The following is a 13,173-nucleotide window of genomic DNA, read 5'->3' as shown; positions in this document are numbered from 1 at the left end:
TTTAGGCTGCTTTTTAAAAAAATTCAAATTTCCTTCTAAAACTCTTCTCACACTTCCTGGTTTGGAAAAGGATATCCCAGAATGCTAGAGTTGCAAACTTTCTGTGTGCAGAAAACTGAACACCCTTGCCCTGCCCCCTGCTCTGCTCCTTCCCCCGGGCCTCGCCCCTTCCCCACGCCCTGCCCCTGCTCACACCATCCCCCCTCTCTCCGTCACTTGCTCTCCCTCACCCACACTCCCTCAACTCACTGGGCTGGGGCAGGGGGTTGGGGTGTGGGAGACGGGTGAGGGCTCCAGCTGGGGGTGCGGGCTCTAGGTGGGGCCTGGGATAAGGGGTTTGTGGTGCAGGAGGGGGCTCCGGGCGGGGGTGGGGCCGAGGGCAGGGACGGAGCTTGCCATAGGCCTGCTGCAACACCAACTGGGAGCCACTTGAGGTAAGCACCACCTGGCTGGAGCCTGCACCTGAACCCTCTCGTGTACCTCAACCCCCAGCCCGTTAGAATCCCCTCCCACACCCTAACTCCTCCCAGAGCCTGTACCGCGCACACCCAGCCCTGAGCCCCCTCCCGCACCCCAACTCCCTTCCAGAGCCCACACCCCAACCCCCTGCCCCAGTCCTGAGCCCACTCCCAGAGCCCGCACCCCAACCCCTTACCCCAGCCCTGAGCCCCCTCCTGCACCCAAACCCCTCATCCCTGGCCCCATCCCAGAGCCCGCACTCCCTGGAGTGCGCACCCCTCTCCTGCACCCAAACCCCTCATCCCTGGCCCTACCCCAGAGCCCGCACTCCCAGCCGGAGCCCGCACCCCACTCCTGCATCCCAACCCCTTGCCCCAGCCCTGAGCCCCCTACCGCACTCCAAACCCCTTGGCCCCAGCCCGGAGCCCCCTCCTGCACCCCAAACCCCTCATCCCCAGCCCAGTGAAAGTGAGTGAGGATGAGGGAGAGCAAGCAATGGAGGGAGGGGAAATGAAGTGAGTGGGGGCGGGGCCTCAGAGAAGGGTGGGGCTGTAGCGGGGCCTCAAGGAAGGGGCGGGTCAGGGCAAAGGTGTTCGGTTTTGTGCAATTAGAAAGTTGGCAACCCTGCAATGGTCCTACATGAGACTTAACTTAAATGGGGTGCTATATGGAGAAAAGGGTGTGCTTTCACGGTTCTCAGTACAGGATTGAGCATATGTATATATTTATAACAGACATAATCACTGCATAAATCACACAGTGTTGGGGAGCTAGGACTACAACTTTTGTCCTTCAGTGCCACAAACACAGTCCTCTGCTACTGACAGCTAGAGAAGTGCTCTTTTAGCTGGCTGCAGGAGGGCTTTTTTGAGGGTGGGGGAAGGGGACAGCCACTAACAGCATAAACTAGATTTGAATTTGTTTTCTGTTTTAGTATTCTAATGCAGAAATACCACCATAGGTCAGGCAATGATTTTTAGAAGTATCATTTTTACCTTGAGAATGATTGACTCTTAAATTTAGAAATCATGTATGCAATCACTAGTGCAAGTAATTTCAAGGTGTTCGGCTTAGTTTAAGAAAAATACTGTATTTCTTTTGTCCTGCCCTTAAAATGTACAGTGTGCTGCTGTCCAATATATTTTAGAGGAGGAAACGTCTCTATCATTGAGTCCAAGAAAAAGCAAACGGCACAGTGCCTAAGTGTACTGGTTAAAAAAACTAAATGTCATCAAGAATGACTGTCAGAAAGAACAATTTGTTTCCTAAGAACATATGGAATCCACTGACTTCAGGAAATATTTGTAGAGTGCACACATATTTCTTCAAGATTTTTAAAATCCCAGGGGGAGAGGAGGGATAAAAACATGACCGAGAGTAATTTAATATGGCAGGTACAGCACTCTTCTTTTTCTACACTGAAAACCTGATATTTGATATTTCTAGACTATTTTATATATAAAAGTTGCTAACATTGCCTTGTTCCAGCTTTCTTATTAATTTCTTTTTCCTTTTTTATTTTTGGTAATGGCAGCTATATTACTCAGACAGTGGCAGGCACCATTACATTAAAGCATTGTATATATGTTTAGTCTCATTAGAATAATGCTTATGGCATGTTTTGTTGAGAATGCAGAGGGCTTGAATTCCCTACTGCGGGTGCTGCAGATTGCAGCCCCTTAATCAGTGAGGGGCAGATTTCAACAGAAGATTCACCCCCCAGGGGAGGCAGACCGCATTTGCCCTGTTCCCTTTCCCCCATGGGGGTCTGTCAAGGCAAGGCAGCTGTAACATGCAATTGGGATTCTTATGGAAAACTGTTGGTGGAAGGTAGCTGGCACGTGTATTGAGGCAGACCTTATCCTAAGTGCCTTGGTCAATGCAGTCAGTACAGCATCAGTGTTTCTCCCCTCTCTCCAAAGGCAAGAGGAAGGGAACTGCAGGTGGGGAACGCCTCGCTTGCCAGGGAAGAGTGCTACTGTACAATTCTTCTTCCTCCCTTCTCCACAAAGGGAAAAGGAGCTGGGCAGCAAGGATCTGCTCTTCCTCTCCTTAGAGGAGAATCAGGAACATCTCTCCTTTCCCTTTCTCATGGAGAGGAGCGGGGCACTCAGTCTGTGGGCTTACACCTCTGGAGTCTAGCAGAGTGAGCTGAGTAAACGAAGAGAAGTATTAATACTCAGTTCATTCTGACTTCATAGATCAAGCAGGACACCATGGGTTCTTATGCCTGCTTGGAAACAACTCTGCTGCTAGGGGAGCAAGTCCATCTGAGGGACTAGCCCATTGGGACTGGCCTCATCTGGGCCTGAGGATTGTCTCCAGAGTGTATACATACACGGAAATCTAAGGACAGGGAGAACAACTGGTTCAGCTGCTGTGTTCTCGCATCAGGAAAGCCCTAGTAGAATAGCAGCATGGCCCAGTATCTAGGTCCTATATTAGGGCTCAGGATACCTAGATTCTAATCTGAGCTCCGTCACTGACTCGCTGTGCGACCTTGGGCAAATCGCCTCCCATTCTTTGTCTGCCTTGGCTTTTTAGATGGCAATTACTTTGGTGGGGGGAGGGGGCAAAGACGTCTTGTAGTATGTATTTGTACAGGGTCTAGCACAATGGGATCCTGATCTTGGTTGGGGCCTTTAGTCACTTCCATAATATATGTAGCACAATTGCACTAAGTACAAGTCCGTCTGTTCTTGAATACAACTATGCTGCTTGCTCCAGTCACTGAAAACTGTTGGAGAAGAAACTCATCTGATATTAGTTTTAAACTTGTCCTTTACCAACTTCAGAGCTTGACCTCTTGTTTTGAGCTTGACCCTTTGTAATTTGAACAGGTCTTTCCCAAGGTCCTGGAATAACAACTTTTAAACACACCCTGCAATCAAGTGTCCCTCCCCCAACCCTCTTTTCCAAAGCTGAACATAATCAGCTTATTCTTGTAAAACAGACTTTCTAAGCACCAGAGAAGCCTTGCAGCCCTCTTGGAATGATATTCCAAATATGATTTTATGAGAGTTTTATATAAGAAACTAACTGTATACTGGGTAATTTGTCTATGTTAGTTGCTGTCACTGCTACTAGCATGGACCTCCATGCAGACACAGGTATACAGCCTATGATAGCAGCAAAGTTCATTCTGCCAGCATTTAGGATTTTAAGAAGAGGGTGAGTTTTGCACCCATCTAACTATAGCATCCTCCTAAAATCAAGTGCAGCAATCTAGTTTTGCCTTTTTAACAAAGGGCAGCCTGCACAGATGCTGGACAATGTTAACTTCCTTTCTAGTATTTTGCAGCTGAAACGTTGCAATACTGGAAAGTTTTCAAGAGACAAGTTTGATGAGTGGCCATTTGATGCCACTAAATGCTGCTTTTATTACCCAGTTTCAATTTCTTAGATTTTTCACAACAGAAATACCCACATGCCCCCAGGTTCAAGTATACATGAATCATGTCACCACCTACTGGAGAAGGAAATCTCCAGGAACACAGTCAACTTTAATGTTACTATTTTTTCTTTTGTGCTTGTGCTTTGATCACTGGGTTTCCCAGAGAGAAGCAGCAAGCAGGAGAGGCTCTCAGGGAATGTCACAAGTACATTTCCTCTACTTGCAAGCCTGTAGAGCTGCCAAAACCACCTAAAAAGACCAGTTTCCTGACATAATGGTGCTGAACATTCCACTGGGCCCATGGGACCATCTATATGCTTCTAATGGGTGCCCTGGGAAGCATGACCTAGAGCTATTTAAGTCGATGTTTTCTGTTAAAACCACAGAGATCTGGACAGGGGCTGTCTCTTACCAGAGAGACCAGACCTGGCAAGGGTTTTCAGCAAATCCTCTAGTGGTTCCAGAGGCCCGTTAAACAATCAGTGTAGCCAACTCTCATGAATAACACAGTTCTGGCGCCTGTTGCAGGCAGTCTTGCAAGGATGTGAAAAGCTCTGGCCATCACACACTTTCATGGAAGAAAAGGCAAGAAAGAGACTCCCAGACCAAAGCCCTGTAGCTTAGCAGACCACATGAAGTAAACTAGAAACACAGCCATCAGGAGTTTTAGTCCAGTTCTTACATTGACGCTTGTTCTGTTTCTGTGCCCTTCACCACCCTTTTTATAAACCAAAGTCTCATAACTGGGGGGAATGAGGGATGATATCATTTGTCAGTTTCACAGAGAACTTACACTAGGTCACTCCAGGCAGAACTAGAAACAGAACCCAGGTCTCTGCTAAAACAAAGACCATGGGCTCTGAAGTCCCTCCAACCAATGGGTATTTTTTCTCCTAGGAGGGGCGAGATGAGATGGAAAAGATTCCATAGGGTCACACAGCACTAACTGCTTGCTGCCCCTTAGTGAGATCCACCACTCCGATCCACAGAAGTTCGGTCTGGCAGTGAGAGGCAAGGACTCCTTGCTCAAAGATTAAGGACTGGCTTGAGTTCTATGGGGAAGTGAACTGCTTACTGTGGTGGTCTGACTAACGTGCTCCTGTTCCTCAAACACCCATTTCTGAGACACGAAATTGATCCCCATCTGCACTATAGATGCTTTTGCAGCTACCCCAGAGAATGTCCCTGCAACCACTGGCAGTTAGCCAGATACTAACGACCCTCAAGGGAAGGCTAGCCTGTGACTTTATTTTACAGGAACTCAATCCCCCATAAACGCCAGCGTAAGGTCTGCACGCTGGCCTGACTGGCCTTATCTACCCAAGGATTCTTCTTCAAAAAATTCCCCACTGGTTCCACTCCAGCAGTGGTAGCAATGCTGGGAGCACCAGTGTAGACTGGCTAGTGATGGTGAGCACAGCGTATTTAGGTATTTGAAACACCAGAGGCCTGTCTACTCTAGAGTAACTCAGGTATGAACAACAGCAAAAAAAACAAAAAACAAAACAAAGGGGCTGGGTTCACTAGAACTTGACGATGCTTAGGTTACAACTGGCAGTCTCTTTCAAAACAAGCCTTTGGCTTGAGCCCCCACCTAGAACCTTATTCACACAAGTTCTAGGAACTTAACACAAACAATAGTCACCTTTAATAACATTCCTTCTTCTCTCAGCAAGCATTCTGGAGATATGAGGAAACTGGTAACACAGCTGCTTCATTTTCCTCAGGAATAGGACTCACATGATGTAATGAAACGAGATTAAGTAAAAACTAAAAAGCATGGGAGGTAGGGCAGGCTCCCCAGGCTCTGTTATTACTCACTGGCAGCTTGGGGGGGGGGGGGGGGGCTTCAAAGCTCTTCTTCAAAGGAAACTGTCTACCTGACCTATGGCCTGGCCTACACTTAAAAGTGTTGTCAACATAGCTATGTCAGTCAGGAGTGTGAAAAAATCAACTCCCCCCCACCATCCCCCTTCGCGCCCAACCGACACAGCTGCGCAGGCTAAAACCCCACTGTAGATGCAGTTATGCCAAAAACAAAAAGTCCTTTTGCTAATATAGCTTATTGAATTCAGGGAACTGGTAAACTACATCAGCAAAATAACTCTCCTGCTGGTATAAGCTGCATCTCAACTAGGAGGATTTGCCAGTATAGCTATATTGGCCAACTCTTTCTAGTGCAGACAAGGCCTAATTGTGAATATGGTGGGAACTGGTGGATCCATCTCTCTGCTCTCCCTAACTCCAGCACAACAGTGCTGACATTCCAATCCTGAGGTGGGTGGGAGATTTTCGAGTGCTCCGTCTGCTCTACAGGGCCACAGCTCCTCACAGAGGACACGCCTCTGTCAAAGTAGTTTCAACAAAGGTTTGAGAGCCCACCGCACTGGAGCTGGTCATTTTTCTAACCCAGGAACCCCAGTCTCTGTTCCCTGACCTAGCCACGGTTAATGGCATAAACTGTCTTCCTCGTAGTTTTTTAACCATATAGTTTTCTAACCATATAGCATAGGGGGCAGCCTTCCCTAAGATGGCCCCTCACTTGGTAAGCATTCTGCAGTTCAGCTGAATGACACTGGCTCTTACTTTAAGAAGGGTGGAATAGCCAATCCATATCAAATACTTTTTAACCTAGCCTGGAGCTGAAAGCAGACCACGAGTTCAAATCTCATCTTTTGCCCTCTTTGTTGTTTATGTTTTTTGCACTTATTAGTGAGCAGCCTCTCAAAATGTTAAACATCAGGAGGTAGTCAGTGATGAACCACACAATTTTACATGTAAATGAACTGAAGTTACAAAGGCACTTCTAGGAGAGATGGAAATACATCACACGTTTCTAATATGGTAATCTCAATTTTATGTACTGAGTCACACTGCCTCTCACTCAGAACCTGCCAAAGCTATGTGCTTAACTATGCTTTCTGTAAGTACTGCTGTAATCCCTAAACCATATGCCCCACCCAGAACTAAGAACAGAAACCCTGATTCCCAGCATTCTACAGCTGTCTAGAAAATAAGTGTGTAACCCATTGCCAAAAAAGTGTGTCATGTTTGCCTCTATAGCTAAACCAGGGATCGGCAACCTTTGGCCCCCTGGCGGGCCGGGCCAGTTTGTTTACCTGTCGCATCTGCAGGTTCGGCTGATCGCAGCTCCCACTGGCCGCAGTTTACTGCTCCAATGGGGGCTGCGGGAAGTGACGTGGGCTGAGGGATATGCTGGCCGCCATGTCTCACAGCCCCCATTGGCCTGGAGCAGTGAACTGCGGCCAGTGGGAGTTGCAATTGGTTGAACCTGTGGACACAGCAGGTAAACAAACCAGCCCAGCCCGCTAGGGGGCTTACCCTGGTGGGCCGCGTGACAAAGGTTGCCGATCCCTGAGCTAATCCATAGATGACACACAAGTTACTCCTTGGTAGCGTCAAGTAGGTGGTAAAGTCAAGAACTGTGCAGGAAGTCTGAATGTCTAGAGTTCAAATCTCATTGAACGACAACATGTTCAGGTCCTTATAGTTGCCCATGACAGAATTCCTATTTTTCAAGTTTTCATTTTCGTATGTTTTACTTCCCGCTCCCAGGTAGTGAGAAAACATCTTTTAAAACAGATTTTATAGTTAAAAAAACCCCAACACCATAAGCTATGAAATTATTGTGTAACAAAAAGTGAGCATTCTGCATTTCCCTCATTTGTCAGACATTTCAATGGCTTGTCACGCACTGGCAGGTTTGAAAGTTGAGAATTATGGTGCCAAAGGCTTTAGTGAAAAAGCAGTCATCTTCTCTGAGCACAGCCTGTGGCTTCAGTCCCACTGGGAACAATAGGAAACAGCTGCTATCTTTACTAGCGGCACCTTCCCAAATGCTACTGAGGTCATGTCTAATATCTTTATTGAGGGTCTGAGTAGCTGCAACCCCATTGCAAATGATGAAAAATGGCAGTCATTCTGAGTTAGGGAAAATTGTGAATATAATGGGGGAAATTGTTTTTTTCTATCATTAATAACTTTGCTTAATTACAGCCTAATTTCTTCAAATATACATTTGAGGAAAATCCACTCTTTACTCAAATTATGCTGTAAAATGCATGTGTCGGGGGGAACATATTGTACAAAGAGTTTGCTGTAAAACCAAACCCTGCCTTAATGTAGAGACACTATCATGCCTTTATAATCATCAGTTGTAACCCAGCTCAGGTTAATTGTAATGCCCTTCAATAGCAGAGAAATGGTTACCTAGGAGGTGGAGCCAGACTGGCCACAAGATGTGCTGAAATTCCCAGCGGGTCTTCAGCAGCATGCTCCTATGAACTTAAAGCTACTTTGACCAAAGAACACCACCTTCTCTTCCCCATGGGTGAATGCTTCCTGAGCGTAACTGCACGCTCAGGGTTGAATCTAGTCCTAGTACTTCAAAGGTCTCTGATTTATTTTTGTCTCCACATTTATTACAAATCGAGGACCAGGATGGTTGTACTTTCTCAGTGGTTATAATAATATGCAGGATTGCAAAGTTCTGCTTTATGATACCCTACAAGGTGGGTAAAATCATAGAAATGCAGGACTGGAAAGAATCCCAGGAGGTCATTTATTCCAGTCTCCTGTGCTGAGGCAGGATTAAGTATGTGCATACATGTTTGCAGGTGCTTGGGACAGGCATCAAACAGATGGATATTGCATTTCCACGCAGTTGACTGAGAGAGTCATGGTGATGACAGCAGTGGACTTCTTTATTGCTAACTTATAATTTATTGCACATGTGTTTTACCTCCTACTTTGACATCATGATGATGATTTCACTGTTTTGACTGCGTATCTCATGAGTCCTGCATTATCTTCTATTCCTGCTGTCGCCTACCATTGAAACATCTCTCCCATGCAGAATGGGAAATTCCAGGTCAAATTGTATAGACCCTGGAGATAGACAACTGAAAAATTATTAGACAAAGAGGAATAGGCTTAGAAAAGCATGAGTGAGATATGTCCCAACAAGATGAATGGTACTTTACTCAGGACTGAACAACCATTTTCAGGAGTGCTGTAGCCTGTCCTATCTATACAATTTTGTCCAATAAGACTTTACCAGCATGTCAAGCTAGACAAGGGTTGCCAAAGTGTAACAGAAGCAGGTCCTTTGGTTTCCTGTTAGCAGTAGGTACAATCAGCCCAGGACAGATTCATGTTGTATTTGGGGTTCGATGCCCTGTGTTTGAAACAATAACTCTTTGTCTTGCATATTGAGAATTATCATTATTTATGATTTCTATTACTGGAGTGCCTAGAACTAGGAGCCCAGAACAAAAAGATAATCCTCAAGTTTACAGTCTAAGCATGCTGTGGATATTTCACTGTATGAGTATGTCTGGAGCTCATGAGCTTGTTTTTACCAGCTCATTTCAGGCTCTGTAAAAGTGAGTGAGAGCCATCTTTTCTAGGTTAGCTTGCTATAATTATTGAAGTACACATAATTAATTCTCACTCCAATGGACTAGTTAAGCTGCAGCCCAGACATACCAGAAATAAAAACCATCCATTCTCATCACTATGGGTAATGTTGCCATGTGTTCTTTGGGGAGATATGTATGCAAATCACACATTGACCTTGTTTCCAGAGCGCTCTTTGTAATTCTACAGACCCTGAACTCCTGATGATTTCCCCATCTTACTGTAAGTTACATTTCAGGAGAGCAGGTATGTTTTTTCTCTTTTACAGCCAATTAGTGTTAACATCTGCAGCAAAACTTGGATGACTACAGTTAGCCCCCAGGATAACAGATACCTTCACAATTGGATAAGGTGATACAGCACAGTCCTCTTAATTGGCATACTCTAACTGAAAAGAAACATGCCAGCTAAATGATCATCCTAATTGCCAGAGGCTCACAGGGATTTATTATGCTGGGAGATACCGTAGGCATTGGAATGTCATGATTGCTTCAAAAATAAGAGTTGTACAAATTAAAATATTTAGGACCAAATTCTGCCCTCTGATTAGTACCCTGCTTCTAAACTCCTTTATCAGTCTTAAGAGGGCAAGGACTAATGTGAAGTGAACAAAGGGCTTCAGAGAACAAAAAGCTGTTCACACCTGTTAAGTACAATAAACAGCTTGCAGATAACAACAATCGTGCCATTGAAATAGAGTAGGTGTGCCATTTTACCATTGTTTAGAGTCCTTGAAGAGTATTGTGTGGAACATATTCTCTGAGGATTGCCCCATTTAAACAGGAATGCTGTGTAGCAGAGGATTCTCATTTATGTTGTAGTGGTATTTCGGAGAAGTCAAGCACTAACCTGACAGGTGATGCTTGAAGTGTATTGTTATAATTTTACAAAGCTTGTCATTTGTGGGGGAGATGGTGTACTATGGTAACATGCAGAGTAGCTGTAGCCATGCCGCTCCCAGGAGATTAGAGAGACAAAGTGGGTGAGGCCCAGAAGTTGGTCCAATAAAAGATATTACCTCATCCACCTTGTCTCTCTGCTAGGGTGAGGTGACATTTTTAAATCCCATCCCTAGCATTTGCCCAGCAGCAATTTGGCTCATTGGCACCAACATATTGCCACCTCCTCATAGGATATCAGGGTTGGAAGGGACCTCAGGAGATCATCTAGTCCAACCCCCTGCTCAAAGCAGGACTAATCCCCAATATTTTTTTGCCCCAGATCCCTAAATGGCCCCCTCAAGGATTGAACTCACAACCCTGGCTTTAGCAGGCCAATGCTCAAACCACTGAGCTATCCCTCCACCCCCAACAGAACTGTGGGGCGTTTCCCTAAGAATACTACGAAATGAAGAAAGCAATATTTAAATTCATGTATGTGTAGGTCGCGTCACAGAATTGCACCCAGTAATTTCTGGAGGGAGGGGAATTATTCTTCCCTATTACATAAGTGAATGTTATCGAGCCAGATAAACGGGGATTGAGCTGTAGCATGCATCTTTTAGAAAGACATTCCATCTCAGGGCAAAAAATTCAAGCGATGAGGTACTTACCACTTCCTTTGCTAATCTGTTTTGATGGTTAATTACCCTCGTTGTTAAGAATTTACGTTTCATTTCCAATGTGACTTTTTTTTTAGCTTTGGCTTCCAGCCAGGGCACCCTGTTATGCCTGAGGCTGCAGCTACGCTGGAGAGTTTACAGCGGTGGAGCTGCAGTGGTGCGGCCCTCAGGTCTCTAATGTAACCGCCAATGGGAGAGAGCTGGCGGGAGAGCGCTCTCCTGTCAGTTTAACTATGCCAGCCCCCACGAGCGGGAGTGGCTACATACCTGACGTCACCCAGAAGGGTGTTTTTCACACCCCTGAGCAACATAAGTTACACCGCAGTAAGTGCTAGTATAGACACAGCCTTAGGCCTAGTCTACACTGCAGCGTAAAGTCAACGTAAGCTGCCTTATGTTGACCTAATTATATCAGTGTACATACTACAGCCTGGCTGCTGCCAATGTAAGTGCCATACTGCACCCACATAATAACTCCACCTCCATGAGAGGCATAGGGCTTATGTCGGTGTAGTTAGGACAACGCGGTACCTGTGTAGACTCTGCGGTTACTTACATCAGCTGTCAGTGCTGCCCTGGAGCTGTGAAACTGACAAGAAAGCTGGGCTGTCACCCTGGGGTGGGTGAGGGCTCCAGCTAGAGTCCAGCTGCCCCTCAGACTCCCTGCTCCCAGACAGGCTGCCCCTCATGTCCTGACTCCCCGTTCTCTTCCCGGCTTCTTCCCAGGCTCTCTGCTCCGTGCTCTGAGACAGTCAAAATTTAGCTCTGAGTCTGCTAAATGGAAGGGCCTCTTAAGGTCTAATATCTTCTCCCTGTGTAGGTACTTATAGATCATCAACTCACCTCTCACCTTTTGCTTTGATAAATTAAATAGATTGAACTCCCTAAGTCTGCCAGGCATGTTTCTCTCTTTTTTTTTTTTTTTAGCTCTTCTTAGAACCCTTAGAACAGTGGTGGGCAACCTGCGGCCCGTCAGGGTAATCTGCTGGCACACCGCCAGACAGGTTATTTACATTTGCATGGCCGCCCGCAGCTCCCAGTGGCCGCGGTTCGCTGTTCCCGGCCAATGGGAACTGAATTAGATACACTAGGCAGGTACTTGGCTAAAAAAGTAACTATCCTAATTTTGAACACTAAGCTTATTCCTATTGGTGTAGGTGATGCAGAAATATTCCGTTTGCTTCAGATCAGTGAAAATCAAGGACTTGTGAGCCAAATTCAGCAGTTATGCAAGTTACATGTTGGGAATTGGGAGTATGTTGCACCAATTTGATGTTCAGTGGATGTGAAAAATGAGTGGGTATAAGTTCCTGGTATAAGGAAATGCAGACTACACTGAGATCAAAAGGCATTCTATCAGCTTATACTAGGGCGGATTTTGTCTCTGGGAAGGTTGGATATACTGTAGGTGGAAATTAAAAGGTTTTGTCTTATACCCAACTATTAATTGCTTTTCAGACTTCATGGCATTTATATTGTACTTGCTTTGGACACTTGCTGATTGCCAAAATGGGGCAACATAGAGTAACCTACCACTCCCAGCCATTTTACACCAATCTTAAACCCGACATGTAATAACCCAAGTCACTGTTTGCAAAACCTCTGAATTTGGCCCACACAGTTCATTGTGAGTTGCAGCTGCTTAGTCCATGCGGTGCTATTTAGCTGAATTTAGCCCTTAAATATTCCACGGTATTCAAGACAGCTATATTTAAAGTGCCAGGAAAATTAATTGAAAAATATGTTCATTAAACTCCCCAGCACCATTTGTGAAAGAGACAGTGCAGCTAGAGTAGCATCACACATGTTTAAAATTGCAACAGTGACTTTGAAACCATGTGTTATACTGTGCTAAATCATGCGTCAAAGCTGAAGGATCTGGTTTCTCTGAAAAGTGCTAATGTTTTTGATGCTGAGTAGAAGCTGTGTTTAAAGAACTGATCAGATAGCACAAACCAGTTTATGAGAGCATTAGTGCTTCAGATGTGGTCTATCTACTATCAGCAAACCCAGCCTAAAGCAAACACATTTTGGACATACGTAGCGAGTCATCAGAGCTGCACACAAACCTCACATAGCAGTTTACTTTGGTAGTAAAAGCAACCAGAGATTAAACTGCCACAACAAAAAAGTTGATAAAAAGCTACACACCTGATCATGTGTCAGACAGAACATGTTACTTAATACTACGGTCGCTTTCAACTGAAAGGTACATTTTGAAGTTGCTCCTGATCCTAATCTAGCATTCGTTAGTTGTTTGAATAATTTGAACTTCACCCAAGCCTGTCCTCAAAAAATGTTTTTATTAACCTGGCCACAC

Source organism: Eretmochelys imbricata, chromosome 3 (assembly GCF_965152235.1).
Source record: "Eretmochelys imbricata isolate rEreImb1 chromosome 3, rEreImb1.hap1, whole genome shotgun sequence".
NCBI classification, from domain to species: Eukaryota; Metazoa; Chordata; order Testudines; family Cheloniidae; genus Eretmochelys; species Eretmochelys imbricata.
The sequence above is the reverse complement of the archived record's forward strand: the minus strand, read 5'-3'. Positions refer to the sequence as shown.